Source organism: Gopherus evgoodei, chromosome 19, assembly GCF_007399415.2.
Source record: "Gopherus evgoodei ecotype Sinaloan lineage chromosome 19, rGopEvg1_v1.p, whole genome shotgun sequence".
NCBI lineage: Eukaryota > Metazoa > Chordata > Testudines > Testudinidae > Gopherus > Gopherus evgoodei.
The window spans coordinates 14,583,970-14,611,544 of NC_044340.1; the positions used below are offsets into that span (position 1 = coordinate 14,583,970).

General features: G+C 46.1%; 1 protein-coding gene and 1 long non-coding RNA gene across 3 annotated transcripts in view; one reads left to right on the plus strand and one right to left on the minus strand.

Annotated features, from left to right (window-relative positions):
- The window catches only part of GRIK4 (glutamate ionotropic receptor kainate type subunit 4), a 276,706-nt gene that overhangs the window by 229,738 nt on the left and 19,393 nt on the right, over positions 1 to 27,575 (minus strand). Inside the window, exon 1 of one of the 2 annotated variants that reach the window (XM_030538142.1) lies at positions 1,199 to 2,950. The exons of the other annotated variant lie outside the window; for it this stretch is intronic. The gene's annotated coding sequence lies outside the window, so the exon portion shown is untranslated. Of the gene's footprint in view, positions 1 to 1,198; positions 2,951 to 27,575 lie in introns of those variants that run through there. 2 annotated transcript variants of the gene reach the window in all.
- On the plus strand, positions 639 to 27,491 carry LOC115637169. Its single transcript, XR_003997186.1, has 3 exons — positions 639 to 671; positions 20,375 to 20,506; positions 25,522 to 27,491. It is a non-coding gene; the product is annotated as an uncharacterized LOC115637169 (long non-coding RNA).

Sequence of the window (27,575 nt, forward strand, 5' to 3'; positions counted from 1 at the left end):
GGAAGTCTGACACACAGCGAGGAAATGCAGCTCGAGCAAAGCTACTGCAACTCTAGCAGATGAAATAACAAATTTAACAGCTGCAGAACAAGGAGGAATTCTGAAAAATTGCCAGGAAAAATCAGCAAACAACTTAACAGGGTCTTTTTCATTCTTTTGACAGACACAGTGAGTGATTTCCCTTTGCAAAGCTTCATCTGTGGAGAGGTTCAGATTTAAATGAAACTGACAAGAGGGAAAGGATCTGAATCAAACTCCAACAGTTGGGTGTAGCTGGGTTGTATTGCGTGGGGTTGGTTTTATACAATTTTTTTTGGAAGAGACTCTAGTTACATACCATCCAAAGACACATGTTCAGTGCAACTGAAACTTAAAACTGATACAAGGAAATACATTCTCCCTCACCACCTCCACACAAAACATACAAGTCACCTCTGGAACGGATTGCTACTAGGTATCATCAGAAGCAAGAGCTTAGCAGGATTCAAAAAAAGGATGCGACATGTATACAACTAACAAGAATATGCAGAATTATAACAGTAAGGATTACAAATATCCAATAATTGAAATTAGACGAAGGTTTCTAACCATCAGAGGTGTGAAGTTCTGGAACAGCCTTCCAAGGGCAGCAGTGGGGGCAAAAGACATATCTGGCTTCAAGACTAAACTTGGTAAGTTTAGGGAGGGGACGGTATGATGGGAAAGCCTAATTTTGGCAATTAATTGGTCTTTGACTACTAGCAGTAAATATGCCCAATGGCCTATGATAGGATGTTAGATGGGGTGGGATCTGAGTTACTACAGTTAATTCTTTCCTGGGTGTTTGGCTGGTAAGTGTTGTCCACATGCTCAGGGTTTAGCTGATCGCCATATTTGGGGTCGGGAAGGAATTTTCCTCCAAGGCAGATTGGCAGAGGCCTTGTGGTTTTTCGCCTTCCCCTGCAGCATGGGGCATGGGTCACTTGCTGGAGGAGTTTATTACAGGAGTGAGTGGGTGAGATTCTGTGGCCTGTGTTATGCTGGAAGTCAGACCAGATGATCATAATGGTCCCTTCTGACCTTAAAGTCTATGACTCTATCACTCTATGAATGGGATCTCAACTCTCATGCTTCATGGCACACACTGACATCTACCCAATGGGGGTCAGGAAGGAACATTCCCTAGAGGCAATTTATCCCATAAAGGAGGCCTTCTTACATCATTTTCTGAAGCAGTTGGTATTGAACTGGATGGAGAACTGTGCTGATCCAGGCTGGCATTTCTTCTGTTTCTGTAATAACATAGCCCCTTTTAGATTTTGTCAACAATGCATCTTTAAGGGAACACACTAAAGATCCTACTTTACCCTTTTGTCAACCTACACAGTCACCCTGTGGTTCCTCTCCCTGCATTATCATCACAGTATTTGCGCTGTGGCTTGTCAGGAATTAACTCATCTGAGGTGAGAGACAGTTGGGTGGTATCTCCTTCCCTAGGTGTCTGCAAGATAAAAGCACCTTTCTCTCTCTCTGTCACATCACAGTGAAGACATAGCTGCAGGAAGGGTCATTCAGTTAACACATCTCAGCAGTGGAGGAGATGATATGCAGCGGAAGATGATATTAAAGATAAAGACCTGTTGGGCTGAAACATGAAATGGATTTTTTCTCCTCCCCTATAGTGTTGTTTTGTTTGTTTTAATCTCCCCATCCCTGCTCCACACACACACACACACACACACACACCCCTAGCTGTGTTGGTTGGGAGTGGAGGGGGAACATCAAACCCCTTTTTGCCAGTATAACTGCCTCTGCACAGGGGGGTTCAAACGTGAGGTGTGAGATGCTCAAGGTGGTGAGGTGCTTGTAGCTAGACCAGGGGCACTCAGCATTTTCCAGGTGGCTGCAAGAGGAGCACTGGAGACATATCCCCCATGCAGAGCCAGAAAAGGAGGAGTGGTCGAAGCTATGGCTCAGATACTGTGGTGATGAAATCAATATGTTGCTAACAGCTCATGCTTCAGGGTTTCAGCTGGCCACCTGCAGTGGTTAGAGAGGGATTTCCCACCTAGTAACGTATTTGAGGTGGGGACGGTATTATTGCTTTCCTTGGAAGCACCAAGGATGGCCAGGGCTGGAGACGGGGCATTGGACAGGATGGTCCAGAGCTCTGAGGTGGCACCAAGCACTTTCTTTCTCAATTGCTTGGCTGGCTGGTTCTTGCTCACATGCTCAGGGTCTAACTGATCACCGCAGGTGGGGTTGGGAAGGAAATTCCCCTCAGGTCAGGTTGGCAGGGACTCTGGGGAGTTTTCCCCTTCCTCCACAGTGTGTGGTTGGGGTCACTTGCCAGGATTATCTGGTTCTATCTCACTTCATCACTTCCCTGCCATTGTAGGGGCCTTGGGTACTGGTGCACCTCAGTCTCTCCTATTCTCCGCCTGTGGCACGTAATAGTCAAGTCCCCTGTGGGCTGTAAAACATAGGTCTAATTTCGGTTGCTGGGTTTCGTGTGTGGGTGCTAGATGGTGTTGGTGGCCTGTGATGTACACGGGGTCAGTGGTTCCTTCTGGCCCCAAACTCTATTATTCTAATACCTAGAATGATAGATGACTCTGCTCACCCACTGCGCAGCTGGCTGCACTTGTGGCTCTGATCCTGATGAGGACCATATAAATACATCAGCAGAAGCAGAAGTAAGCTGCACACCACACAGGCTTTATCTGTGCATCTGTGCACAATCATATATATAAATGAGGAATATGGGGGTTACAGGGTGCTCCCCCAAGGTACACAATGTCACAACCTGCATTCTGTTCCTAGTTTTGCCACTGGCCTGCTGGGTGACCTTGGGCTCTGGTGGTGGGGGAAGGGTCCAGAAAACATAGAGGAGTTTTCTTGCTTTAAATCCTAGCAGAAACAAAACTTCCTGTAATTTTTACCACAAGATAACCAGGTGAGGTCAACACTGGACCCTTCCCCCACCACCAGAGCCCAAGTTCACCCAGCAGGCCAGTGGCAAAACTAGGAACAGAATGCAGGTTGTGACATTGTGTACCTTGGGGAGCACCCTGTAACCCCCATATTCCTCATTTATATATATGATTGTGACCTTACGCATAAAGCATGCCTTGTAAGATATCAGGGGCAAGGTTATGATCTGCTGAAAGCCATTTCTTGATCCATATATGTATATAATTAATGCATATGAAGTTATGAGAACTGCGTTGTATGGTTGTGACTAAAACATGTTGTAAGTTGGGGAACTGGGCAGATATTAGCTCCCCAGAGGCAACAACAAGGAAAGCAGCCAACACCTGAGCGGGGTGTCAATCCACCCATCAGCAGCCTTTGTCCAGCAAGAGAGTTGCAATGCAATGACTCACCTGTATGGGGCCACACCAGGGGAACTGCTCAACAGTGCCCACCAGACATGCCTGGACTTGTGTTCTCCAAGCTCATGGACTGAGGGTGTAAAAGAGAACACAGGGGCCACATGCAGGGCCTTTCTCCTTCACCCACCTACACTGCAAGCAACAAGGACACTCTGAAGAAGACTGTAGACTCCAACAGAGGGGACTGGCCCAGATTTCAAGGGTGAAATCTGTGTACTATGAACTGTAATATCCAGTGGGGTGAGAAAAGCTGCTTAGTCTAGTCGTTGCCCATCTAATCGAGTTGAGAGTTTAGACTGCGTGCTTATATTTTATTTTGGTAACTAACTCTGACTTTTGCCCATCACTTAATATCACTTAAAATCTATCTTTTGTAGTCAATAAATATGCTTTACTGTTTATCTTTACCAGTGAGTTTGCCTTAAGTATGTGGCAAAGCTGCTCAGGTTTGCAAAGGCTGGTGTACATCCACTTTCCATTGATGAAGTGGTGAACCAATTAATAAATCTGCATTGCTCGTCTTGAGCAGTACAAGACGGTATATTCCTGAGGTACAAGGAAAGGAGCTGGGAGGATTTGCCTCTGGTGCCTTTCTCTGTGTGATTCATGAGTGGCTTTTGGAGCATTTTAGCTGGGCATGGAGCTCTGCATGCTGTTGTGCTGAGTGATTACAGCACCTGGAGGGGTTTGCTGCTGATCACTGGCAAGGCATTGTGAGAGACAGCCCAGGCTGGAAAGTTAAGGAGATACAGCAGTCCAGTGGTCCCAAGCTGCACCCTGGGAATCCCATCACACAAGTCTCCTGAGCCCTAGGTCAGTGAGCTATTCACTAGCTCCCACAGCCTGCCCGGGCCTTTAAGAAGTAGCACAAATTACTCCCTGCCACCACAGAGCCAAGAAGCCCAGGCTGGACCTCTGAGGCCCGGCTCCTTCCACTGCCTCCTTTCAGAGGGGCACCTACACACCACACCTTATCATGAGCTGGGCCAATCTAACCCTTACAACGCTTCCTAGCTCCAGTTTGCCCTGCCCTCAGTGCTGGTGCCATGACAATTCTCTGTAACTCTCCACCTGTGGCTGGGCCACGTGAAAATTTCTCCTTTAATGTAAAAAAAAAAAAAAAAAGGCTAAAATCTGGTATTTTATTATTTTTTTAACTGCTCGGGATTTATCTTTATTAACAAACAATGAAAGTTTAAGCTCCGTGGTCTCAAAGTGCCATGAAGAGCCCAGGAAGCCCTTCCCACTTCAGATATATGTTTGTTTTGAGCTGCCACCTTCAAGAAAAAGGCCAGGAAGAGGCTAGAGGGTAGTGGAGGGGGACAGGCACAGTGGAGGCACCTCAGTAGATAAAAGGAAAGAAGGCAGATTCATTCCGAGCTGAGAAGGGTATTGAGCTACCAATGAACAAGGGTGGGTACTGCCTGCACATTCACTGCTCCTCTGACTTACAGAGCACAAAATCTTGACACTGCTTCAAATATTTAACTGCTTTAAATTTGCTGGTAATGAGAATTACCAGGCTGTCGGCAGCGTATCTTGGATACTGCTTCTGGTTAAGTCTGTCTCTAAAAATCCTCTTCAGTCAATCCTAACCCTCCCCACACACCCACACCCCTGGATAACTCCACCATCTTCTCCCTCCTCAGCACCCTGGCCTCACACATCCTCTTGCCAGCTGTCAACAAGGCTGGTGCTTTCCTAGTGTCACATTTATCTAGCAGGAAGACCCAGAGTACTTTGCAGGTCATCACTTCAACGAAGCAACCTATGGAGGCTATTGCAGCAGCCATTCTGCACCTGCGTGGCTACACTAGAGTGGGTGGTGTGGGTGTGGGTGTGTAATCTACAAGAAGAAATATTAGGTGAGAATAATCGAAATCACCCGAAGTGGAATTAAGCCAGAGCTAACAACCTCACTCTTACAAGAAGAGCCCTGGGATCTTCAATGACCACAAGCAGTCAAGGTGCTGATTTTATACCAACTCAGAGGGGATTGCACCTCCAACAACACATCATCCTCTCATGCCATTCAGAGGCATCGACTAAGTACTCAGAGGGAAGAATAACACCTATTGATTCATCAACACCCCTTTCATTCAGCTTTCCCGGGAGGTTTCCAATCCTCCTACAGATCAGGCCCTAATCAGTGCAACGGATGAAATAATAACTAACTGTATCATGGCAGTGCCTCACCATGCTAGGTGCTGTTCAGACACACAGCAAAAGACAAAGCCAGTCCCAAAGAGCTGAGAGTCTTAGGCCATGTCTACACTGAATTCAGAGGCATAACTGCAGCATGTGTAGACGCACCCGGGCTAGCTCTGATTTAGCTAGCTCCAGTAACAAAAGCAAGGAAGCTGCTGCAGCATGGGGTGTACAAATTGTCACAGTTCTGGGCAACTGCACTTGTGTTTCCCCTCAGTGGTCCAACAAGGGCAGCCAGGCTCAGACTTCCAGCTCCCCAGCCATTGCCTTTTTAGATGGAGACCTGTGTCTCGCGCCCTGGTGACTGGGATATTCCCAGGGTGCCCAGCTCCCTGCCTTCACTGTGTTATTCCCAGCAGAGGGCAGGCTGTCCGAGCACACCTGCTCACTTGCTCTCCAGAGATGGTTATCAGAGAGAGCTTGTGGTTATTGACACCACACAGGGGAGTACCGGGGAACAGTAATACCAGAGGGAGCGTTCTTTAACACTGAATTCCTGTGTAGACGTACCCCTATATCACGCCGTTTCTGAGTATCCCCAACTATAAAGCTGGTCAGATGCTTACTTCATATGGGGAGCCAAGACATGTAATATCTCCACAGCACTTTGAGATCATGAGATAAAAAGGGATGTAAAAGTGCACACCGAGCACCAAGTTTCTCCCTACAGTATGCAGCTGCGTATCAGTATCACTTCTGCTGCTATCAGTTCAAGGTGATACAACACACAACGCATGGGAGGAATGAGAGCCGCAGGTTTTTACTCATTTCACTTGAGCATCTCTCATTAGAGCATGATAGGGGCATACAAGGTGACAGACATTTCTAGGACCTCAGCTTTAATGTGATGGTAGAGAGAGATCCTTTGAGAAAGCCCTTACCATGGTGTCTTCTTGGCACAGAGCATTTCACAGAATCACAAAAGCACTAGAGCTGCTCAGGAAATCATCTTTTCCCCCCATGGAAATTTTTACTGTAATGCATTTCCTCTGGTTTTTGTCAAACTTTTTCCAAGTTTCTATTGAAACTCCCCCATAAATATGTTGTTAGCCACCAATTATCTTTTTTTTTTTTTTTTTGGGTTTAAAGCAACTGAATTTTTTTTTTTTTTTAGTTTAAACACAAAACAATATTGGCTGACAAAAAAATGACAATTGATCAATTTCAGCGGTGTCAATTTTTCAATAAAAGCCTAAGGGTTTTTGAGGAGAATGGATACTTTTCCTACACATTTTCATCTAACTGAAAAGTCATTTTCCATTGGAAAACATTTTGATGGAAACATTTTGACCAGCTCTTAAAAAACACAACCAACAAAACTCCTTGTTTACTGGTAGTTAGAATTCCTCCTTGCTTGTTCACTCTTTGCTTAGGGTGCTTTCTGTGGTATGAATCAGATCTGTGAACATGACAGTGATGTTTTTTGTTGTTTTTTTTTTAAAAAGCAACAACAAAAAAAGCCAACCACACCATTCTTAAACGTATCAAAATGCTCTCTGGGCAAGAGAAGGAACATTAATCTATTTATTTCACTTACATCTCTAGCAGAGTCAAAAAAGAAGTGGAGTGACTTCTACCAAGGCCACCTAAGAGAGGCAGTTTATGGCCAAAAGGCAGGGTTGGCTTCTTTTCATGTCTGCCAAAACTGGAAGGGAAATAAATAAATTAAACTTCCACTCTTGCCCAGAGATTATCCTGATACATTGAAGAGACGCTCAACAAGTCTTTTGTCTGCGTTAAGGAACAGGCCAGTTGGGAATCACTCTCTAAGACGCCTCTGGTTTATATGTTGTATTTCAGCAGGAATTTCTCTGAGTATAAGGGTGCACTTCTAGGAGAGTTGGAGAGTACATTCGAGAGTGCACAGGAAACAGGGCAGCATGCCAGACTAAGAATATGCACGAGAGCACGTGGATAATGCTTGTGAGAGAGCATGGCAGTTAGCACAAAAGAGCAAGAATGTGCTCAAGAGAGCAGGTGGAGCGAGCGGGCTAGCATGCAAGGATAAGAACATACACAAGAGAGCAGGTGTGTAAGCATGCAAGAGGGGACATGCACGAGGAAGTCCGAGATATCGCACACTCGTGCAACAGTAGTGATGTATGTGAGACAGCAAATGTGTAAACATGAAATGTGCGAGCACAGAAACATGCACACTAATCCACATGCTCTCTCACGTGAGAACCTGCACTTGAAAGCAGAGGAGTTAAGAGTGAATGCATGCAGAAGTAGGAAGGTATATGGGTTACTGTGCACTCATGCAACCTATGGAGCAACAGAGAAGCCTACAGCAATAATAAATAAATAACACCCAATCTCCCAGCAAAGACGCTCCAAAGCACGAACCAAGTTCCTGATGTTACATTTAGAAGGGATTTATTTGTACAAGTGAAGCTTTTAATCTTGGTTGTAGCATAAACGGCACAAAAAAGACTTCAAACCAGAAATGCATGTTTGATGAATGGTTGAATGCCAAGCAGCATCCAATTAGAGGCACGGCGCTATAACATGGCTAAGATGAAATGTCACACTCCCGAGGGGGGTGGGAGAGAACAAGCAGTTTCCCTTGCTCACAGTAAAAGGCCAACTCCTGAGAGGCTCAGTGGCCAGGAGCAGCGGAGGAGTGCGGGCAGCCTGGGGCCAACAACAAACACCGCAGAGACAAATTCCACTGCGCAACTTTTCCGCCAAAATCTCTAGCTTCCTAGTTAGGTCATGGTAGCAGGAGATCAGCCCAAGGGCCTGGGATCTTTTGTGCTCCTTGAATAGGGATTTGTAAAGAAAGATCGCTGGGTGGGGAGAGACGACACTCTATCTTAGGTGCATATCTGGCACCATTATCGGCATGCCTCATAATCTTTAATGAGTTTACCCTGCCAACATCCCCAGGAGGCAGATACAGATGGGGAGCTGAGGCAGAGTAGGGTAGCAAACCCAGGACTTCCATGGATTGCACCCTCACCACTAGACTATTCTTCCTCGCTGCACTGAATGACAGCTCTAGGGCAGGCACAATTAAATGGTCAGAACACAGGATTAGGAGACCGCAGCCCTTAAGGCTCTTGAGTCTGAGGCCAACTCCCTCTTTGGCTTTGAGCAAGTCACTTACCATCTCTGCTTCAGTTTCCTCATTTGCAAAATGGAGATGATAACCCTTACCTCTCTACAGGGGGTTGTAAGGAGTGAACCATATTTTCAGAAGGGATTTGAGGTTGTTTGTTGTAAAGGCTGGCTGAGATTTTCAAAGTTTCCTAAGGGATTTGGACACCCTAGTCCCCAAAACTTTAATACTTTGAAAATCTCATAGTGAAATCCCAACAAGAGCTTTGCCACTGACTTAAACGGACACAGCATTTCCCCTTCAGCTGTCAAGTGTAGGGGGTCAGCGTGTGCCAAATCCTCAAGTCCTTATCCAGTGTTGACTCGGTCCTTACTCAAGTAAAACTCCCTTTCCAAGACACAGCCCTACAGAAACAGAAAGAGGACCACCACACTCAGGTGGATCCCCATCCCTCAAGTTAAGTCTTCAGTGGTCAGTGTGGGACCACTCGGCTGCCATGAGAAAAGTAGCATCCAGGCCTATACAGGAACACCATAACCGGACAGAGGATCAGAAACAACTCAGCAGCTGGGCTCAAAATATATTCTGAGAAGATGGAAGGAGATCAAAAGCAACCAGCTGTCCGCACCCCTAACCCAGCAGTGCTCTGGAACTACTCCCAGAAACACCTCTCCTCATCCATGATGCTTGAATCCAGCTGTTAGCCCTGCAGGACCCCATCCTGGGGTGGATTTTCAACTGGTCTCAGTACTGGCTTCATGCGGGTCTCAGCCGAATGAATGAACTTCACAGAGGCGGGGCTATGTTCACACTGAGTGCTTGTAAAATCCACGCATCACATCTTCTAGCTGTGTGCCCAGGGTCACTAACCCTACTGCAAGTGCCTGTGTGCACTGATTATCCTTGTTAACCAATCCTAGCCTCTTTCCGATGCTGGGTATCTCGATCCATTCCAACGTTCTAAGCCTTGTGGAACGCCATCTACCTGCCTAGGTAAGTACATAGCCTCCATGGCCATGTCGTACCCGAGCACCTCACAGACATCTATAAGGACATCCTCACAACACCTCTCAGAGGAAAGGGTTGTCCCCCTTTTACAGAGGGGTGAACTGACATTAAGAGACATCGCCAAGGTCAGAGAGGGAGTGTGTGGCAGAGCAGGGAATTGAATCCAAGTCCCACTCCAGTTATCTTAACCACATGGGCCTCCCCCTGGTGCCATTTGAGTTTCCTTTAACCTGCTCTCTGACCAGGAGCTTTTCCATCTTAACCCAGCCCTGATGCCTGTGAGATTCGCTCCAGTTCAGAAGTGCTCCAGCACGATGCAGCTTTGTATAGTTATGTTTCTACACAACTCATCTAAAACCAGCTACGAACCCAGCAGGCCTCCGACTACCCCAGATGCCCACTATTCTTCAGCCCAGCTTATTTTGTGTTCCCAGCTGTCAAATGGCAGCCTCTAGAGAGGCTCCTAGACCCAAAAGAAAAGTTGCAAACTCCATTTCCCACATTGCTCCCTTACACAAGTGACATGGCCTTTGCTTGGGAAAACTGGGTATAAAAGGGCGGTGAAGAGGGAAGGAGACACATAGTGGATTTTGAGAGTGAATTACACCAGTTATTCATGTCATCTTCAAGCCATTTTCTCTCCCATTCCTGCTGCAGGAGAGCAGTTCTCTGTGACAGCGGATCGCTCCTTCTGGTTAACAAAGAGTTAAATCCCCTATTGCAGCTGTGTTCCCCCCTCCTCATCAGTCTGTTTAAATAAACATCCCAAAAGAGCTGACTGAAGAGGGAAGCAGAAATGTTGAGATGCCGGATTTACAATCAGGGCAAGCAGGCAGGTCTGTTCTGTGTTAAAAGGACCCTGAATTAAAACCTCAGCTCCTTCCTGGTTCACAAATGGCTTCTGCCTTGAAAACATGTCACTTAGGAAGCCGCCTGTACTGAATGCTCAGCTGTCTCCACTTAGGATATGTCTGAAGAGCAGCTGGGAGCCTGCTTCCCAGCCAAGGTAGAGAGAGAAATAACAGCATAGCTGTGGGTAGCCCGGGCAGCGGCTTGGGCTAGCCACCCCAGCATACACCTGGGGCACCAGGCAGGTTTGTACTCATGCATTGGTGCTGGAATTATGGGTGCTGCTGCACCCTGGCTTGAAAGCGGTTTCCATCATATCCAGGGTTTACAATTTGGTTCAATGGCTCTCAGCACCCCCACTATACACATTGTTCCAGCACCCCCTGTATCCGGTGGCTAGGTCATGCTGCCGCTATGGCTATATTGCTAGCTCGAGCAGAGCTAGCCCATCTCTTCACCCGCCACAGGACACATGCTCCCAGCTGCAGTGTAAACATACCCTTAGACAGCTGCTTCACCAGAGAGACACCCCAGCCGAGAAGGCTCTTGCTTTGGGAAGGCTGTTACACACCTGAATCTCAAACACAGATTTGAAAATCATCCACTGGGACCATGTTGTTCATGACTGATTGTTAAACTCTGAACCTGATATGTGTGTGCACGCACACATGCACACATCCCTGTGGATATGTAACGTGCAGAGGATGGGGTTTGGAAGGAAGGTTGATTCTTTCAAGAGGGGGTTTAGGGAGAAAACTTAGCTATGAACCATCAGTGCAAAAAGGACTGGTGCATAAAACCATCGACACCACAGTGCAGAATAAGAATACTCCCAGAGTAAACAGTGTGCAGTTTCCTATAAATGACATGGTGCTGGATTAACTCTGGCCCCGTAAACGTCCTTAGACTTATCACTCTATGGTACCAAGACTGATGACAAGCCCAGGAAGCTGCTCGTTAAAAGCTGAGCAAACGCAGTGACCCATTAGATGAATCTTTCTCCTGAAGTTGCGGCTTCTCCTTCTCTCTGCTCCAGTAGACAGCAAGACTCTGCAATCACTTAAGCCTCCTAGGAAGAGGGTTAATTTCTCTGGATAGCCAGAGTGGACATTTGTCCTGATGTCTCTGTTCTCAGAAGCGTTTCACGCGCAAGCTACATGAGTTCAGTCTGGCAGTGATCGCTCGGGATGACAGGATATAAGAAGTGGAAGCAGCTGACTAGACTCCTCTGCCTTACGCTGCTGATTAAGTAGTGGGGCTTTCAGTCTCCATCATCACAGCGAGGTAGCGAGCGACCCATCCTGTGGATCTACAGCGTGCTAACTGGCCATGCTAGTGCACTCTGACGTACTGCACAGTGCACAGGGTGAGTTAGTGCGCGGGAAGCTAGTGTGCTGTGGAATGCTGGTTTGCCACGCGCTAACTCACCATGCAAACAAGCCCTGGACTCAGTCGTATGATTCAGAATTCCCTTTCCCCTCCTACTAGGCATCCCGACCCTGCCCTCTTTCCTCTGCTGCCTTCCAAGGAGAAAGAAAAGACAAGCACCTCCTTTCCACTGCTATTTTAATGCTGGCCCCTGGGACAGATCCCAGTGTGATCCACGTCGTGGATATCTATTTTAGGTTCTTACATGAGCCCCGTCACAGTCATATCTGGACACCTCACAATCTATAATGTATTTGTTCTGACAACAGCACTGTGAAATAGGGCATCGCTATTATCTGAGACACAGAGTGTCTGGGGGAAAAAAACACACAGAAGTCTGTGGCAGAGCAAGGAACTGAAGTCAGGTCTTCCTAATCCCAAGCTAGCACTCTCACTACCAGACCATCTGTCCTCTCAGAAGGGACAGAGCGAACTGTTGCAGCACAGAGCAAGACAGAGCAGGGCAAGCCATCATGGGGTTTACTGGAAAAAATATTTGACATTCACACTGCAGAAGGACTATGCAAAGTAAACACCACACACAGCACTAGTGAAATGCAGCCATCTCTGGGGTGGGGGACAGCAGCGAAATCAGCGTATGATGCATTGCACTACAGAGGGTGGGAAGGAAATTTTGGCCCAGGACACCAAAACAGACGTCTGTTCTTCAGAACAAGTGCCTGGGGATCTTTTGGGCCACATCTGCAGTTGGTGGAAATCGAGCAATATCCACCACCTGAAAATTTGCCCAGTTGCCTCAACCGTGCACAGGTGACTTAAACCGTTACGGTCTCACGCCCTTTGTCGTAGCCACACAATGTACTGCACAGATTTCTATTTACCTTTTTGAGAAATACGAAGGGCAGAGCCGTTCCTGTGGAGATTTGAACCTTGGGCTGCTCTTCACTAAGTGCTTGGAATGCTAAACCCTCCCTTTCCTCTCTGCACCCAGACTGCTGCACAGCCCCTTGCCCACAGCACCCAACTGGCTTTGCTGGACCTGTGGCGCTAGAAGGAAATTCTCCATCTGGCTCCATCTCTACCATCTCTGAGAATACAATAAAGACAAAAGCAACAGCTACTAGCTGTCCCGGGCCTACGAGCCCACAGAGCTCTTCATCCAAAACTCCCTTGGCTGGCTGGTGAGGGAAACAGTTTGGCAGTACTGAAATCTTTGCTCTGTCTCTCCTCTCCCACCCCCTCTGCCTGCCTCCATGCTCTCCTCTTCGGAGTCTTACTGCCGCTCAAGTGGAAATTGGTCTCTGGGGAGGAGAGGGGGCATGGGATTTTCAAATGCCTCTTTTTTGAGCTGACAGCAGCCCTTTCAGCCCAAATGTTGCTCAAAAAGGTTCGTGGAGACAGATATGTATTTTTATGAGCGCCCCAGAATGAAATCTTTTTAAAAGCTCCTTTTCTTAAGCACTTTGAAATAATTAAAGTCTTCCATCAAATTACACCACAGATCTCTCTATGAAAAGCCTTTAATTTCCATCCACATAATGTAACTTCATCCAAAAGATGTACTCTGTGGGCTTTTTTTTTTTTAATATTATTTTTTTTTTAAATATCATGCTGGGAAAATTTAATTTGATTTTAGCCTGACTAGAATGTTGGACGATGCAACATTCTGTCAGCAGATCACAGCTGCAGTGGTAAATCACAGACCCACCCGCTTCTACGCATCATGTTCAATCAGTTCAGGGCCTGCAGGAGTGAAGTCCCCAGTACGCACATAGTCCTGTAAGGGTAACCCAGAGTCACTGGAAAACTTGAGCATCAGATCCTTCCCTTAGAGACGCCTTCATCCCAGAGATTGAGGCAGGCCAAAAAGAACAAAGGTCTGGCAAGTGCTCACTCACAGCAGAAGAGTCAAAGTTTAATATTTATTAAAATAGGTTGAGGGTGGGATGGGGAGACCTGCCAGTTTAACCTCTGCTTCTTAGGATTTGTCTACACTGGAGCAGATCTAATGTGTCCTAGCTTTGGTCAAGCTAGTGCACCAAAAATAGCAGCATAGCTGGGACGGGCTAGTGGCCTGAATATGTACCTATCATCTTGGATGGGAGGGATTGTACTCAGGGCAGCTAGCCCAGTCTGCTGCCTCACTCCTACCACAGCTACACCACTATTTTTAGCTCACTCAAAGCTAGCACCATCATGAGATGGTGCAAAAAGCATGAGGGTTGCAACCCTGGGCCCACCGAAGTCAATGAGGTTAGGATTTTGTCCTGTATTAGCAGCAGACTGCTCCACAGGCCCTATTTGCATTAGAGAAAGGGCTGTCTGGATTTCATTGTCACTCGTACCCCTGGACTGTAGTCACTTAAAGACTATTTGGCGTTACACAGATGAAGGGCTTGGCTACACTGGAGAGTTGCAGCGCTGGTGGTGGGTTTACAGTGCTGCAACTTAGTAACTGTCCACACCTGCAAGGCACATCCAGCGCTGCAACTCCCTGGCTGCAGCGCTGGCTGTACACCTGGTCTGCTTGGGGTATAACGATTGCAGCGCTGGTGATGCAGCACTGCTCCGCAGGTGTGGCCACCAAAAGCGCTGTAATTGGCCTCCAGGGTATTAGGAGGTATCCCAGAATGCCTGTTCACAACAAACCGGAAGAGTGGCTGAACTCCAGGCTCCCCGGAGCTGCTTATCTAAAAAACAAACACAGCTCCTGTTTGCTCGAGAAGAGGCAGGCAGGGGAATTGCTTTGGAATGTTCACAGCTGTTTGCTTGAGTAGAGAAACCACACGGCAGAGAGGGAGGGGGGAGTCCGTGTTGGAGCTCAGAGTGCATAATTTGCATTTAGTGAATAAGAGAGGGGTGGGGGAAGGGCTCAAAACTTTTAAAATGATTGCAGGTTTGTGTTGTGTATGTTCCAGTCCTTAGAACTTGCAAGGCAGGGAGCTGACAGCTCCAAAAATCCACTCTCTCTCTCTCTCTCTCTCCCCTCCAGGCTCCACCTTACCCCCCTCTTTTGAAAAGCACTTTGCAGCCACTTGAACGCTGGGATAGCTGCCCACAATGCACCACTCCCAACAGCGCTGCAAATGCTGAAAATGTGGCCACACTGCAGCGCTGGTAGCTGTCAGTGTGGCCACACTGCAGCACTTTCCCTACACAGCTGTATGAAGACAGCTGTAACTCCCAGCACTGTACAGCTGTAAGTGTAGCCATGGCCGAAGAATCTGCTCCTCAAAGGGGTCGGGCAAGTTGTGTGAGGTTTATATATATTATATTATATTGGGTATAGTTTGCTCAGGAAGGATAGACAGGGGAAAAATGGAGGAAGTGTTGCCTTATATATTAAAAATGTACACACTTGGACTGAGGTGGAGATGGACATAGGAGACGGAAGGGTGGAGAGTCTCTGGGTTAGGCTAAAAGGGGTAAAAAACACAGGTGATGTCGTGCTGGGAGTCTACTACAGGCCACCTAATCAGGCGGAAGAGGTGGATGAGGCTTTTTTCAAACAACTAACAAAATCATCCAAAGCCCAAGATTTGGTGGTGATGGGGGACTTCAACTATCCAGATATATGTTGGGAAAATAACACCGCGGGGCACAGACTATCCAATAAGTTCCTGGACTGCATTGCAGACAACTTTTTATTTCAGAAAGTTGAAAAAGCTACTAGGGGGGAAGCTGTTCTAGACTTGATTTTAACCAATAGGAAGGAACTTGTTGAGAATTTGAAAGTAGAAGGAAGCTTGGGTGAAAGTGATCATGAAATCATAGAATTTGCAATTCTAAGGAAAGGTAGAAGGGAGTACAGCAGAATAGAGACAATGGATTTCAGGAAGGCGGATTTTGGTAAGCTCAGAGAGCTGATAGGCAAGGTCCCATGGGAATTAAGACTGAGGGGAAAAACAACTGAGGAAAGTTGGCAGTTTTTCAAAGGGACGCTATTAAGGGCCCAAAAGCAAGTTATTCCGATGGTTAGGAAAGATAGAAAATGTGGCAAAAGACCACCTTGGCTTACCCTTGAGATCTTGCGTGACCTACAAAATAAAAAGGCGTCATATAAAAAATGGAAACTAGGTCAGATCACGAAGGATGAATATAGGCAAATAACACAGGAATGCAGAGGCAAGATTAGAAAAGCAAAGGCACAAAATGAACTCAAACTAGCTATGGGAATAAAGGGAAACAAGAAGACTTTTTATCAATACATTAGAAGCAAGAGGAAGACTAAGGACAGGGTAGGCCCACTGCTCAATGAGGAGGGGGTAACAGTAACGGGAGACTTGGAAATGGCAGAGATGCTTAATGACTTCTTTGTTTCGGTCTTCACTGAGAAGTCTGAAGGAATGTCTAGTATAGTGAATGCTTACGGGAAGAGGGTAGGTTTAGAAGAGAAAATAAGGAAAGAGCAAGTAAAAAATCACTTAGAAAAGTTAGATGCCTGCAAGTCACCAGGGCCTGATGAAATGCATCCTAGAATACTCAAGGAGTTAATGGAAGAGGTATCTGAGCCTCTAGCTATTACCTTTGGGAAATCATGGGAGACGGGGGAGATTCCAGAAGACTGGAAGGGGGCAAATAGAGTGCCCATCTATAAAAAGGGAAATAAAAACAACCCAGGAAACTACAGACCAGTTAGTTTAACTTCTGTGCCAGGGAAGATAATGGAGCAGGTAATCAAAGAAATCATCTGCAAACACTTGGAAGGTGGTAAGGTGATAGGGAATAGCCAGCATGGATTTGTAAAGAACAAATCGTGTCAAACTAATCTGATAGCGTTCTTTGATAGGATAACGAGCCTTGTGGATAAGGGAGAAGCGATGGATGTGATATACCTAGACTTTAGTAAGGCATTTGATACAGTCTCGCATGATATTCTTATAGATAAGCTAGAAAAGTACAATTTAGATGGGGCTACTATAAGGTGGGTGCATAACTGGCTGGATAACCGTACTCAGAGAGTAGTTGTTAATAGCTCCCAATCCTGCTGGAAAGGTATAACAAGTGGGGTTCCGCAGGGTTCTGTTTTGGGACCGGTTCTGTTCAATATCTTCATCAACGATTTAGATGTTGGCATAGAAAGTACGCCTATTAAGTTTGAGGACGATACCAAACTGGGAGGGATTGCAACTGCTCTGGAGGACAGGGTCAAAATTCAAAATGATCTGGACAAGTTGGAGAAATGGTCTGAGGTAAACAGGATGAAGTTCAATAAAGATAAATGCAAAGTGCTCCACTTAGGAAGGAACAATCAGTTTCACACATACAGAATGGGAGGAGACTGTCTAGGAAGGAGTATGGCAGAAAGAGATCTAGGGGTCATAGTGGACCACAAGCTTAATATGAGTCAACAGTGTGATACTGTTGCAAAAAAAGCAAACATGATTCTGGGATGCATTAACAGGTATGTTGTAAACAAGACACGAGAAGTCATTCTTCCGCTTTACTCTGCGCTGGTTAGGCCTCAACTGGAGTATTGTGTCCAGTTCTGGGCACCGCATTTCAAGAAAGATGTGGAGAAATTGGAGAGGGTCCAGAGAAGAGCAACAAGAATGATTAAAGGTCTTGAGAACATGACCTATGAAGGAAGGCTGAAGGAATTGGGTTTGTTTAGTTTGGAAAAGAGAAGACTGAGAGGGGACATGATAGCAGTTTTCAGGTATCTAGAAGGGTGTCATCAGGAGGAGGGAGAAAACTTGTTCACCTTAGCCTCCAATGATAGAACAAGAAGCAATGGGCTTAAACTGCAGCAAGGGAGATTTAGGTTGGACATTAGGAAAAAGTTCCTAACTGTCAGGGTAGTTAAACACTGGAATAGATTGCCTAGGGAAGTTGTGGAATCTCCATCGCTGGAGATATTTAAGAGTAGGTTAGATAAATGTCTATCAGGGATGGTCTAGACAGTATTTGGTCCTGCCATGAGGGCAGGGGACTGGACTCGATGACCTCTCGAGGTCCCTTCCAGTCCTAGAGTCTATGAGTCTATCTCAGAAGGGCGAATTTCAGAACACTGAAGACTGGGATCCGGAGCGCAGGAGAAGGCGTCCAGAGGCTGCTTTCTCCTGTGCTCATTAAGCTGTGTATTTCCAAACAGGAAAGAGGGAACAATCCACCTACACGGTGCTCCTCACTGTGGTAGCAGAGCACCTGCATATTGGGGTGACTCTACTTTCCCGGAGTGAGAAGGAAGCTGGGGGAACAAAGCGAACATTTTGAATTGCATCAGACAAGCAAGAGGAAGACCAAAAAAAGCAGAAGCACAGGGGGCAATAATCACCAGAGACATTCAAGTGAAAGGTCGCCAAGAGTTTGATCAAGAGATACCCGATGCTAGATCCCCCCTCAATATAAGCGTCAGGAGGTGGCCTCCTAAGGACGTGGGGAAATGCAATCCCTTCCCACCCTCATCTGAAATAGCTTGGATTTGCCAATTTTCAGGGTATGCTAGAAGGTCCTGTCCTCTGACTATCTTAGATACTTATGTGGTCCCCATTACAGCGGTATCTGAGCACTTGAGGTTGGGTAGCACTTTTATCCCCATTTTACAGATTGGAACTGGGGCCCAGAGAGTCGGACGTGCCCAAGGTCACAGGGGGAGTTTGGGGTAGAACAAGGAACTGAATGCATGTTGCCCAAGTCCCAGGCTGGCACCCTAGCCAGGGATCATCCTTCCACTCCACCCAGCCTCTGAGGAGAATGAGGTGAAAGCAGAGCACTGGCTCATGCCTGAGGTGTTGCGATTTGTATTCAGACCTGCTGCTTGGTAGGAGTAAGTGAGTGATTGCAGCTTGTCTCTGACTTTGTGGTTGTCAGCACAGGACAGAGCGCTCTGAGCTAGTGTGTGGACACTCTTTATGGTCTCAATGAAACAAACAAACATGAGTACATGTAGAACAGACTCTCATTATAGCCGGTAGGTCCAAAAGCAAATGAGAAGTCTGAAGAATCCCAGCCTGCTAAGAGAGGCAGCGAGGCCTATCTGACAGAATCCTGGACTAGCAGTCCAGATACCTGGGTTCTATTCCCAGCTCTACCTGTGGGCAAGTCACTGCCCTTCTCTGTGCCTCAGTTTCTCCACTTGTAAAAAGGGATAATGATACTCCTTTGGGAAGCTCTTTGAGCTCTGCTGATGAAAAGTGCTAGATACGATTAGAATAAATGGGGATGGTACCAGCCTGGGAAGCAAAACTCTGATCGTCCCGCTTAACTGCATCCTTCAGCAGCCAACAGGCTGTGATGCTGAGCATTGTATCTTTCCAGCAGTGGTATAACCTTCCCCTCAAATGCTGGGTGGCACAGTAATGAAATGAACTCCTTTCCCAGGATAGCACCCTAACCACTAGGCAAGTCTCCCTTTCTAAAGGAAGCTGAAGTAAGGTCTTCACCTGGCAAGATCCACGGGGGCACCCTGGTGGTGGGAGTGGTCACAGTATGTGTCTAGCTATTAAAAGGCCAGGTAGAGAGAATGGTGTTATGGGGCGGCGGGAAAGGTCTTGCTCTGCTCAGAGAAAGGTATTTTAAACACCTGAATACTGCCAGTCACATCAGAAACAACAGGTGTTGGACAGGTGAATGGTGCCAAATCTAAAAGCCTAATGTTAGGTACTTACCTGGTCTCCTTTATTGCAGTATCTCAGTACCACACACTCTAATGTATTTATCCTCACACCCTGCCCCCCCACAATACTATTCCCATTTTACAGATGGGGAACTGAGGCACACGATGGCTAAGTGACTGTACAAGGTCACAAAGGAAGTCTGTGGTAGAACGGGTCTTCCAAGTCCTCAGCTAGTGTCCTAACCACTAGACAATCCTTTGTCACCTCACTGTCAAAACCACGTACACATTGCAAGAAGAAGAGATGGAGGATAAATAGTTACAACACAATGGAGCAGAATGTAGGTAGAGTAGAACCTCGGTAATGGAGGTCGTTGCTAACTCTGAAAGTTTTGTAACTCTGAACAAAACGTTATCGTTATTCTTTCAAAAGTTTACAGTTGAACGTTGACTTAATACAGCTTTGAAACTTTGCTATGCAGAAGAAATATGCTGCATTCCCTTTTTGTTTGTAAATAGTTTATGTTTAACACAGCACTGTACTTGCTCTTTTTTTGGCCTCTTTTTTGCCTTTTTCTCTGCCTGACTGCCTACTTCCAGTTCCAAATGAGGTGTGTGGTTGACTGGTCAACTCGTAACCCTAAGGTTTTACTGTACTGTACTATAAGAGATGTCAAGACCAACCACTGGCTTTGCAGGACTGGTTGCCATTAGCCCCAAGAGAGGATATGGGTGAATGACTTTGGGACCATCACTTCTCTCCCCTGCTACACCTCACCAACTTGCACCAAATCTTCTCCCAAAATGCAAGCCAAACCTTTGGAAGTTTGGAGGTGGGGAAGGAGAGGACACGGGGAAAAGGCAGGGTGCCAGCGTGATTACCTCGCTCCCACCTCCTCACTTTCACTCTTCCTTCTGCACTCTCAGGTCGCATATAGGGCAGAGCGATGGAATGCCAGGAGAAAACTCTCTGGTGGTAGGTGTCTCCAGAGCAACCAGAAGCTAGACACAAGAGGTGATTCTCCAGAGGTTTCTAGCTCACTTTCACAGACCCAAGAGGTACGCATTGCTTGGCTAATGGGTTGTGACATTTTGGCAGCATCACCAAATTGCAGTGCTGCACCTCTCCGAGGTTCACATATCAGTAATTGCGAACACTGTGAGACTGAATAACTGTGCGGGATGAGGCCGTGCCATCCTTTGTAAAGTGCTTGGAGAGCTACAGCTGCAAAGGGCTGTAGAAGAACCAAGTATCAGTTAATGCTAAGATTCTAGGATGCATCACAGGGACAGATGTAGTTTCTTGATTCAGTGGGAGCAAGGATAGGAGGCAAGGGAAGGGTTTGTGGGGTCAGACAGGGCCCAGGCTTGCAGTGATGCTACCCTCCTTGTGAGGATCAGGGGCACGCTGCCCTGTGTGCACTCCTGGTCCCATCTCTCCCTGAGCTGCAGCCCCACTGCTGAGGGGAGCAGTATCCCTGACTCCACTCCTATCTCTGGGTTCTCAGCCTGGCGGGTCACCTCTGGCCTGGTGTGAGGATGCCAGCAGGTCTGTCAGTCACTTCCCACACCAGCACCAATGCCCCAGGTCACAACACCATTCGCTCAAGTTTGGCCCAACCACCCCTCTGCCAAACCAGTGCAACTGCACATTGGCTAAGCCGGGTCTGATTTCTGTGGGTGCAACTTCATACACAGCCCCCACTAATGCCATCCCGATGCACTCAGAACATTCAGTTTTGGGGGCAGGAAAGCTGTTCTGTTGCAGAATGCATGTCTGTAGGGACCCTATCCTGCAACTTGTGAGCACTCTAGCTGCCATCCACGCATTTAGGCACATGCTTAACTTCAAGCTCACAAGCAGGCTCATTGACTTCAAACAAATTACTCTCGTGTTTAAAGTGAAGCATGTCCTGAAATGTTTGGCTGGATCGGAACTGGAGCACTCACATCTTGCGAGAGGTAGTCCATATGCTGCAGAGCATACACATTGGGTGAGCCTTTGCTCTGTGCCTTTTGTATGACAGTGAGTTGGGAAAGCAGTCAGAGCCAGAACCTATAATTTACTGGCCTCTATGGCTTAATCTCAGACCCCCACCAACGTCATGATTTTATAGCAAGTATTTGTGATTCAATTTCCCTTTTTATAGCGATATTAAAAAAGGAAAGTTTTAGAATCCTTCATGAATTAAAACAACCCAGAAGCAGAGGCCTACATGGAGGTTTTGACAGACTTGCATAATCTGCTTGACTTTGATAAAAGAGGGGATGTAACTGTTCCTTTGGGGGCAATGAACTAGACTCATCCTTAGCATAACTGCACCAGTCACTGGAGTGGAAGCAGACACGGATCTGGCTCACTGGTCAGTAACACCTGGCTCCTACAGCGGCCAATCCAAAACGCAGTGATTGGGTGTTTCCATTGACTTCAATGGGTTTTGGAGCAGGCCTGTCAAATATTGTTCATCCATAGGCTTGTGAAAACAGCAAAACTTCCCCACTCATCACTCTCCCATATTTTCTCCACATCCTTCCATTCAAAAGCCCTGCTCCCCTCTCCCAGCTATGCCACTATATGCCCCCATTCCAATGTGCTCTACCAACACGCCTGCTCCCATTTTAAACCCGCTCCTCTACCACATTCAGCTTTTAAACACTGACATGCAGAGATTGCAGCCAGAAGGAACCACCGTCATCATGACATGCATCGGTGTCGATACACACACAGGTGTGAGAGCTGGCTGTGGCAGCAGAGAGCAGGAATATGGATGTCAGAATAACTCCCCTGAAGTCATTACAACCTATTATTAAGCTGAACCTGGGGGCTCCTTATTACTTGAGATATTGACCCAGCAGCAGCCATTGCAGTCTGCCAAGTAGGTTGGAACACAAGGACCCAACCTGTCGATTATGATAGTTTGCGTTACTTCAATCTACCGCATGAAGGTGGTAACAGAGAAGGGCCCATATGCGAATAATCATAAAACCTCCTTCTTGACCCTGAGATCACATCCTGGCTGCTGTCACAGACAGTGAATCATCCTGTGTTGCTCACATCAAGCTAGCTGAGTAAAATCATCCCTAACTTGCAATCCTTACAACGTATTTGACAGATAGCAACCATTGCAGCTACCTCTGGGTGTAGGGTAACCGCCAAGTGGAGCACAGCCCCCTACACGAGAGTGACGGAAGACGTAGCTGTGGCCAAAAGCACCTCAGCAAGCTCCTAAACATAGTGAAAAGCATCAGGGGATCTATAATGTCCATGCTGCCCTTATGGAAAATGTCCAGGCTGCCCTGTCATAAACAGATAGCTAAGGGTTAATGTTCTTTTACCTGTAAAGGGTAACACCAGTAACCTGAAACACCTGACCAGAGGACCAATCAGGAAACAAGACTTTTTCCAGTCTGGGTGGAGGGAAGTTTTGGGTGTGAGTTCGTTGTTCTTTGTTTTTGGGTCTGTGCCCTCTTGGCTCTGAGAGTGATTTTTCTATCTCCAGGCTTTCTAATCTTCTGTTTCCAAGTTGTAAGTACAAGGATGGTAAGACAATAGGTTTATATTGTTTTTTTTGTATTTACATGTCTGTCGTTGCTGGAATGTGTTAAATTATATTCTTTTTGGATAAGACTGTTTATTCATTTTTTTCCTTTAAGCAATTGACCCTGTATATTGTCACCTTAATACAGAGATCCTTTTATGTCCTTTTTTCATTCTTTTTATATAAAGCTTTCTTTTTAAGACCTGTTGGAGTTTTTCTTTAGTGGGGACTCCAGGGAATTGAGTCTGTAGCTCACCAGGGAATTGGTCGGAGGAAGAAGTCAGGGGGAAAATCTCTTTGTGTTAGATTTACTAAGCCTGACTTTGCATACCCTCTGGGTGAGGGGGAAGAGAAATTAGATCTCTCGGTACTTGTGTTTCCAGGACTGGAAGCAGGGCATCTCCTAGGGTCGTCCAGGGAGGGGAGCCTGGGAGGAAGTAACAAGGAAACAAGGGGAGGGGGTTATTTCCCTTTGTTGTAAGACTCAAGGCATCTGAGTCTGGGGGTCCCCCAGGAAAGGTTTTGGGGGACCACAGTGAGCTAGGCACTGTATAATTCCTAGCTGGTGGCAGGCAATTACCAGGTCCAAGCTGGTAACTAAGCGTGGAGGTTTTCATGCTAACACCCATATTTTGGACGCTAAGGTCCAGATCTGGGAAGAAATGTTATGACATGCCCTTATGAGGTAAGGGCCATGGAATTTAATAGAGAGTGATGAGGTTTCTGTAGAATATTTAAGGCTGCCTACAGGGTTCTACATATGCAGTGGGGTAGCCGTGTCAGGTCCAGGATATTAGACTGACAAGGTGGGTGTGGTAACATCTTTTACTGGACCAAATTCTGTTGGTCAGAGAGACCAGCTTACATAGAGGTGAAGAAGAGCCTTGTGTACACTTGAAAGCTTTCGCTCTCCCCAACAGAAACTGGTTCAATGAAAGCTATTACCTTACTTGCCTTGTTTCTCTCTAGGATTCTACAGCAGGCATAGAATTAACCAGTCAAATTCTACAGGCTGCAGTGAGGAAGTGGCATTCCCACTCAGCTCCCCATATGAAGTTTTCACAGGAGGTGCAAGGTCAAACGTACGCCCTTGTTGAGGGATGGCCTTTACAGGCAACAACCCACACTGAGCCTCCAAGCTTTCTCCCTAAGTATGGCAGTTCCCAGTGTTTCCCACAGGAGCCCGCAACCCCTTGTTCTCTCTGCTAGGAAAGTCATATCTATATTTCTTATACCTTAGTGGAACTATCTTGCCTCCCTCTGCCACAGTGAGTCAGCAGAAATTACTCCCCAGATTTATTAAAATTTAAATGGTGGTAACGTAGCACACACTCACCCGTGGGTTACTGTAGCACCTATAAGGCTCATTGAGCTGTACAAACATACAAGGAAAATAAAGTCCATGCCCCAAAGAGCTTGTAATCCAAGGATAAAATGAGAGCCAGGCAAACTGCGGGAGAGCATAAGGTACCCATGAGACAATTATCATGAGAGAGGCAACAGTCACAGATTTATTGCAGGGTTCCAACTCCTGTAGACAAAACAGAACAGTAGAAGATCCCTGCAACCCTCTGTGGTTTCATAAATCCTGGCACCCCTGCTACAGCTGGCTTGAAAATTACTAGAGAAACAAGTTAAAATGTTCTATTAAATTACATCGTTTTTCTGAGTCGTTTCCACTAAACACCTTTAATCTCATTCCGATTAAATTCTTTAAGACTTTTCTGTAAGGGGAATACTGAAATCTGTTGGTTTTTTAGTTATTATTCCTAGAAAGGTAATTAGAACCAACCAACAAGCAAACCATATAAAAAAATCAGTCAAACCACAGGTGGGTTAAGATCATACACACAGCCACAGGATACTGCTGCAGCGGCAGGGAGATGGAGCCAACTGAGTCAGGTAGGATGTGCCATCAAACAGCTCTAGGGGCTTCATTTGCGCCGATTATCATTTCAGACAAAGGGAATAGAGAGTAGGAGTTGGCATGTCTTGGCTGCATGCAAATGTGGCCTAGTGGGAGGATGGGAGTAGGGTTAGTAGGTTGCCAGAACGGGATAAATTCATCACAGTTTTGACTGAGGAAGGTTCGTCAGGTAATTTAATTAATAAAGAACATTCCCATTCATCAACATTCAAAAAGTCAATAAATACTAAAAACCTCAAGCGGTAATTACTACTGCTTGTTTGTTTGATTTTGTTTTTTTCCTTTGACAAATGGGATAGAACTGAGGATATTTTTACCAAATCAGTGGAAATAGCAACACCAGGTGATATTTATTAATAAGAGGCTGGAAAAAAAATTTGGCCACTCTCCCTAGGATTTCACTCCTCAGATTTTCATTTTCATCAATCAAAACGAAATATGCAGAGTGGATGATGACAGATTCGCCTTCCCCCGCCCCTCTCTATTCCTTTAATGACTTTGCCAAAGGAGAAAAATTGTGGCCAAGAACAGCTATATTTGTTGTTTTAGCCTGGTGCTATATTTAGTTATAGATGTGATATAACTTGTGTGATCGCCTTCCATTTCAGGAGTGAATTACACAATCAACTGCCACCCCAGGCATCCGCCTACACCAGTTATGTTACAACATAAGGGCCGGACTCTGCTTGCAGTCACTGCCAGGTATAGTGCTGGCGACCGTGAAAAATCCCAGTGAGACAATGCTTACTACTCGAAGCGATCTCAGTGGAGTCGACAAGACCACTCATTAGCATCAGCGCTTGTGCAACTCGTGCTAAGAGATTGTGAGTCTATGCCACCGTCTAGGGGCTGGTCCATGGAAGAAGTTTTTGAAACTGCTATAGCTGCCCGCTAAGGGGCTTAAAACCTAGTGCTCTGCATGGTTGAGCCCCACTGACCAGCATAAATGGAAGAGACTTTTGCTTTTACTTTCTTTTTTAATATATTAAAAAATATATAAAAGCTGAGATTGTCATAAAATAACAAAACTCCAGGATCTGGGGTGTTTAGAAAAAAACCACTCCTGGTATTGTGAGACTTGTAAATCATGAGACATGGCACCAAGATCCCATTAGAACACAGTCAGACATTTTAGTGTAGGCTGAGTATAATTGCTTCCCTGTGACTGGATTCAAGCCTTGCGCTGTCCAAGGATAGCATTCTGTTACAAGGACGTGGCTAAATCCTGTCTACAATAACACTTTAGTCCTGTGTTGAAGCTGGGTTTCCTGGCCCTGTGATGGCTGTTGCCCAGATAGGATTTAAATCCTTGCAATCAGATCTGTGTGGCTGGATTCCCTCACCAGCACAGGTTTCTGCTGAAATCAATGAGCTCTGTATTGGCCCAGGGAGCAGCCCACGTGGGTGAGATTGCAGAAATAGGACTTAAACCACTGACCTCCCTTCCAAAGAAAGATTTTCACCTGCATATACTGAAGGGCAGGAGGGGTTTCCAAGACACAAGCAAGCAACACCCACACACATCGTGTGGTATAGAAATTAATACAAACAGCAGCAGCTCTGAGTTAAGTCCAGACACAGAGAGAGAAAGAAGGGTGCTGATTCCTGCATGTCACATGGACACACACAATACTTCTGACTGCTTTATGGGTTAATCAAAGTCTTCAGCCCCCAGCCCTTCCAGAGACTCCACAAGGGCAATTAATCACAATAATTAATGTTACATGGATGCCAGAGCCCACTAACAATCAGGAAGAGAAGAAAGCTTTCCCTAACTTCTAATATGTTACCTTTTACTAGCTCCCTCAGAACAGATCGTCTCCCACCAACAATAAAAAAAATCAGATGTGGATTCAAGGCCATATCATGTCCTTCATCATCTTCCCAGCTGGAGAAGAAACAGCCTTTTGTACATCTCTATTTGCTTTGTGCATTGCATTTCAGTTACCCAACCAAAAATAAAGAGTGCGTGGGGGGGGGGGGCGCGAGGAATAAGGATTAAGACATAAAACTTTACTGGTTAATTTAAAATTATGCTTTTAAACAAAACCCTCTGGATTGGCAACCATGTATTTCAAGATGTTAAAAGATGGAAGAACACAAGAAGCACATGGAGGAATAAACAACCTCATCTCAGAGTGTATATTTTGTCTTAATTATGTCACCGAGAAGGTGTTAATATACAACGTACAGTGTATTAATCACCCCTCTAACTTCCAAATGCGAAATGCTTCATTAACACTCATGTTGTTATCAATTAGTTTGCTGCATTGGAAGGAAGGGAGGAAAGGCAGCTTTTCTCATGAAAGTGCACTGTGTTTTTGAAAGTCTCAGGATCAGAAAAACCAGTCTGGGTGAAACTCTTGCCCGTCTACCACATACAGAGACCTGCTGCTGCTGAGATGCAGAACAATGTTGAATTGACGTGGCTATATGACATGTTCTGTGGTGCCCGGGATAGACTACGGGTAACTTTTTCTAAAGCACCTAAAATGACTTTGGAGTCTAAATCCTATTGTCAAAAGTGACTCAGACACTTAGGACCAGATTTTCAAAAGGATTCCGGTATCTAAAGATACAGATAGGCTCTGACCAGGTCAAGATTGGGTAAAATTTTCAAACCTGCTTAAGTCCCATTTTCAAAAGTAACAGGCATCTATGA